Source organism: Geospiza fortis, unplaced genomic scaffold, assembly GCF_000277835.1.
Source record: "Geospiza fortis unplaced genomic scaffold, GeoFor_1.0 scaffold114, whole genome shotgun sequence".
Taxonomy (NCBI): Eukaryota; Metazoa; Chordata; class Aves; order Passeriformes; family Thraupidae; genus Geospiza; species Geospiza fortis.
In genome coordinates, this window is record NW_005054383.1 from 956,420 (window position 1) to 962,290 (window position 5,871).

The 5,871-nt window shown below is 48.3% G+C and overlaps 1 protein-coding gene across 1 annotated transcript in view; it reads left to right on the forward strand.

Moving 5' to 3' along the window:
* TEDC2 (tubulin epsilon and delta complex 2) overlaps nt 1-5,871 on the forward strand; it is a 32,087-nt gene that overhangs the window by 17,324 nt on the left and 8,892 nt on the right. The window lies entirely within an intron of this gene.

Here is a 5,871-nt window from a genome sequence, read left to right on the forward strand (position 1 = left end):
GAGATAACAGCCACAGGACACCTAAATCTTTCAGAAGAGAAGAATTTATTGCTTTCCTATCAGAAGAAACAAACTGCTTCTCACCTTGAAGGCACCATGGGTGTTAGAAAGGAGAAGTTGACACTGACCAGACAAAAATCCTGTGTTTGAATAGGAATTTATGCATCATGTATGAAGTGTATGAATATGCAACAGGCTATTGCTCTTAAAGATTACTCCTTTTGTTAGAGGCGTGTCCTTTTTCCTGGGCCCGTGCTGCCTGGAAAAAGGTACCCGGACGTCCGTAACTCTTTGTCTTTATTGTCTCATATTGTCTTAAATCCTGATTGTCCAAATTATTATTACTCTGATTGTATTACTATTTTTATAACCATTTTTATTACTATTAAACTTTTAAAATTTTGAAAACAAGTGATTGGCGTTTTTCACAGAAGGAATCCCCTTTCCTTTTGGATCTCCTCACCTCAGCTGCAGTCTTTTCCAACTTGGATATGCACTGTAGCACCATCTTGACAGGAATGAGGGACTTGTCTTTGCAAACAAACTGTGGATCTGCTGGTAAATAAAGCTAGATACTGAGAGATAAAAGAAACAATGGGAAGGATTTCACTGATAGATAAATGGAATGAGAGATTTGTCTTCACAAACAAACTGTAGGTCTGCTGATAAATCAAGTTGAATAGTGAGAGATGAAAGAAACAATGGGAAGAACCATAAAATCCCTAAGAAATTCCACTGAGCTACAACAAGGAAAAGACAATGGTGGGGGGTTACACATGAGAAGGTGGTATTAGGTGTTTCAGGTATTGGGCATTTCAGAAAGTCTGTACCTGTCAAGTACCTCAGCCAATGGGGAAAGAGAGAGGGACACGTGGCCAGGAAATTAGGATAAAAAGGAGGCTGCCTTCTCCAAAAATTAGAGAGACGCCAGGGGAATGCCCCACGGCTTCTCCCTTCATTCAAATAAAGTTACAGGACTTCTCTGTCTCCTTTTTGGACATAAATTTCTGGTGTTTTTGGATTAATTTTCCTGACAATCTGTTCCATGGTTTCATACACAGGAGATTTCCTTTGTCCTCCCTGTTTTGTTTCAAACAGGGCTGATGCAATGTAACATTCAGGAAAAGGGTGACGATACAGACTATTTCCCAGTGAAAGTGTCCCTGCTGTCAGCATTTTTCACCTAGCCAGCTGAAGCTGAAGCAACCTCAGGTTCTGCCAGGTGAGGTTTAGGTTGGATATTAGAAAAAAATTTAATCACTGTAAGGGTAGTCAGGCACTGGCACAGGCTGCCCAGGGCAGCGATAGAGTCACCAGCCCAGGAGGTGTTCAAAAAACATGTAGATGTGGTACCCGGGGATGTGGTTTAGTGGTGGGTTAATGGTTGGACTTGTATGAAAAATCCCACTATGAAAAGCCAGGGTCTATAAAGGAGACAGAGGAGTCCTGAAACTTTATTCGAATAAAGGCAGAGAGTCCGCCAGGGCACACGCCCATGGGATTTTCTCTCCTGAGGTTTCAGAGGGCACAGCCTCCTTTTATCCCAAACTCCCAGCCAACATGTTGCCCTCTTCCTTTCCCCATTGCTGAGGCACTAAGAAGGCAAAGCCTTCCTGAACTGCCTACCACATCTCCCCCTTGAAGCTGTCATTTTACCCCAAAGTTCAGAAACTGAAGCTCGTGCAGACCCACTTGTTTGTTTCAGGAGTCAAAGCTGTCTGGGCTCTGTAACAAACCTGCTGCTGGCAATGCCCTGTGCAGGCTGCCCTAGAACAAAGACTAGACAGAGTTAAAGAATAAAGTAGAGGTTTGTTAGGAGGCCTCAATGGATCCACCTTGGGCAGCACGAGAGCCCAGCCAGGGCTGCACCCAAGATGAACCAAAATGGTCCCAAAATGCACAACCGGGCACACAGCCTCTCACTTTGATCAGTTCTGCTCCATTTACACATTAGAGTTAATTGTCCAATTCCAGCTTTAGCCCATGCAGTCCCATCCTTCTTGTTTTTCTCTCTTCAGTCCACATTGTTTATGCTCTTGGGCCTGAGATTTGGATCATTTGTCATTGGTCCCCAGCTAGAGAAGGAATTGTTTTGTCTACCTACTCTGTGAAGAGAGCTTACTATCTTCTAATATGAAGCTCAGAAGTGCACACTAAAGCAGCACAGAATCTGGAAAACTATAAAAGCTAAAACCTGAGGCCTCACTTGAAGCTGGTAGAGACATTAAGAAACATTTCAAAGATGTTAACACCCATCCCCTCACCCATGAACTGTGTGTAAAGACATTAGCACACACCCTTCCTATCACAAGGAACTGTTACCTGTGACAGTGTCCTGCTGCCCTGGTCATGGTTGAATACCTGCCTGCCCAGGAGAAGCAGGGAATGAATTCCTGGTTCTGCTTTTCTTGCATGGCCTTTGCTTTCCCTGTTAAACAGTCTTTATCTCAACCCATGACTTTTCTCACTTTTACAGTGCTGTCCCTTGTCCCATTGGGAAGGGGTGAGTGAGTGGTGTGGGGCTGAGTTGCTGGCTGGGTTTAAGCCACAACATGCCGGTGTACATAGGGAGGATTTTCCTGTGTCAGTTCAGCAAAGAGCACTGATCCCCATGGGCAGCATGCAGGAGGAGCACAGGTCATGGAATAATATAATATAATATAGAAATAATATAGAAAGTGTGGGGAGGTGTATTAGTGATTAAGTTTATCTCCTGGTTTAATTTTTTTCTCTTCTTGTTGCTTAGTGATGTCTACTTGAATTTTACCCCAGGGAATCCTACCATGATGGGTTATGGGCACGGCTTTCAAAGAGATTTAGGCACCCAGTAGGAGATCCCAGCGGCTGGTCAGTTATTTGTATTAGTTGACAGGTATTTAAGAGTTGGGCTTTCAGAAAAATAGGCATACAGATTGCAGAATATCACCTGGCACCTGTTAGCCTGACCAGTGAATGAGTGCTGACATTTTAACTTCCATTACATCTCACCTATGCAAGATTCTCAGGACTTCAGGCCCAAAAATAACTGGTGCCAGAGTTGTGTACCAGCAACAGTCCCTTGCACATCACACAAGTATTTTAACCTGTCTTTTGTAACTAAATTTTTGCACCAGTTGAAATGTTACTTAGCATGGGTGCCAGGTTGAGCCAGCGTTTTCCCAGCAAGCAAATATCATGAAGCAGAAACACAGTTCAGACTCTGTTAGCTCAAAATCCAGGCTCTGGCACAAGTGTCTCCTATGCCAGCTGTGCCAGCTGTGCCTGAACTGGTGCAGGACCTGTTGCTACATGAACAGAATACAGCTCTTTGCTGCATTTACTCACTCCAGCACAAGATGCTCTCAGTGAAAAGAGTTAGATACACACACCCAGGACCTTTTCCTCAACTGCCTTTGTCAGATGATCCACTGGAAACCCAACCCCCACAAGAGAAGGCAAGAACTGATTTTCCCAGCTGCTGCCCTGTAGCAAGACTCCTCAGAAGGTGAGGCAGCAGCAGCCCATCATAGAGGTGTGGAGGACAGTGGGAGCAGCTGAGCTGAGTCCAGAGTCAGCACGTTTGAGCCCTGAGCATCAGTAGAGGAGTGGTTTTATAGCTGTTAGGAAGTTTCTGCTCTCCACCTGCCAATTCTCACCTCACCCCAATGTCTCTGCCAAGGTTTCACCCATGGTGTAACCAGTGCTCGCTGCAGCTGGAAGGGGCGAGGTAAAGCCTTGCCCTCCCCGCCACGCTGCCCCTCTTGATTTGGTGATGGCAGCAGCCCTTGTCTCACCTAAAACTTTAAGCCAACATGCAGATATTCATCTGTCCTTCTTCCCAGCACGGTGCAGCTTAACAGCAAAGTGCCTGCATTAAAGATTTCCTGTCTGCTGGGGGGAATTCTACTGCCTGCATAAAGCCAGAGGCTCAGGAGGAGCACACACTTGATTTATCTCCTGTTCAAAGGAATCCTTGGGTTTTGGGGATCATTTTTAGCACTGCCAAACCACAGAGACTTGATGCAAAAGGTAGCCGTGTCAGTAGTGCTGCTCCAGCAGGCTTCATGCCTCGGGTGACTTTCCCGGATTACAGCAGCCTGGTCCCTTTTCTGGTTGTTTTTAATACTTAAATGCCGACAGCATGCAGGTGCCTGAGGAGAGGTGTCACTGTCACGGCCCAGGCTGTGCTCCCCCTGGGACAGCAGGTGATGCTGGAGGCTCCGGGAGTCCAGGGCTCCATCTCCTGGCCAGTCCCAGCCTGCAGGAATCCACCTACCCCGGGCGCAGCTTGGGCGCTACAGTATCGGGAGGATCTAAAGTTACTGGAGAGCAACGGAGGGACTCGAGGATAGTGAAGAGTCTCGAGGGAATTACAGCTGTGTGAGGAGTGGCTGAAGGCACTCGGTTTGTTCAGCCTGAAGGAGACTGAGGGCAGAGCTCACCAAGGCCTGCAGCTTCATCCCAAGGGGCAGCTCTGATCCCTGCTCTGTGACCAGGGACAGGACCTGAGGGAAGGCTGGAGCTGTGCCAGGGGAGGTTTAGATTGGATTTTAGGAAAAGCTCCTTCCCCTAAAGGGTGCTGAGCACTGCCCAGACTCCCCAGGGAATGGGCACAGCTCCGAGGCTGCCAGAGCTCCAGGAGTGTTTGGACAATGATCTCAGGCACAGGGTGGGACTGTTGGGATGTCTGTGCAGGGACAGAACTCATGATCCTTGTGTGTCCCTTCTGATTCAGGATGTTTAATGATTATAGAGAAGCAGCTGTCTGAAAATGAGCTCTTCTTGTTCTGCTGCTGTGCTTCCCAGGGTCCCACAACATTGCACCTGGTGACTTTGTTGATTAAACTATTTTCTGAGTGTCTGATATCCCCATCAGCCCTGCTGAGCCCAGGGATATCTAGCTGGGCTCTACCTTGGCTCATGCCTCAGAAGCATAACTGTTCACAGAGTTCTGACAGTGAACTCACACTTCTCTACAAGATTCAGGGGAGGAAGGGGCCAGCCTGTTTGCCAAATTAGGTTGCAAAGTCTACAGAGAGAGAAATCATTCTTTGCCTGTGCCAAAAGTGCAAATTACAATTTGAAAAATGTTGAGTTCGTGAATGTGGAAACTCACGATGTGTGATGATTTTTCTGATATTTTGTAACATTTTATAAGGGGTTTTAAAGTCTTGTCTCGATGAATCACCTGGAATTCTCAACTTCTCTTTTAAAAAGTCTGTGGTCACGTCGCTGCAGAGAATCACGAGCATCTCAACCTCAAGATTCAGCTTTTGAAGGCAAAGAACCACTTCTTTCTTCCTTTCTAACTTTTTGCTAACTTTCATTCTGCTGTGCAAGGGGGAGGACTGGATTCCCGCTGCTCAGCTGCCTGAACAGACAGTGTCGAGTGCCAGCTACGGGCTCTTCTGGAGAACTGCACTGCTCCGCAGCGAGAGCTGATCCTGACGGGATCCAGCAGCACTCGGAGCCCGCGGTACCAACCCGGCGGCTCCCACAGCCGCAGAGCAAGGCAGATTCCCCTTTCCATCAGAAACCACCACAAATTCTCTTTTATGCAGACGCAAACCACGGGCGGCAGCAGCAGTTTGCCGTGCGCTGGGCCGAAGGTGGCTCTGCCACGGTCCCGGGGAGCGGCGGACATCCGGCACCGGGCCCGCTCCCACCTCCGCCCGCGGGGCTCTGTGTTCTCGGGGCGCTCCACTGCCAAGGCTGAGGGAGACAAGTCCCGATTGTGTCCTGACCCCAGGAGAGGTCCAATAACCGAGCCCCCTGACAGGGGGTAGGAAAGAGAGGGAAGCGCCGAGGGCAGCGGAGGGAAAAGCAGCTTCCCCGGGCCCAGCGGGGCATCCCCGGCCCTGTCTCGCCCGCGCCGGGCAGGCACAGCGGCCA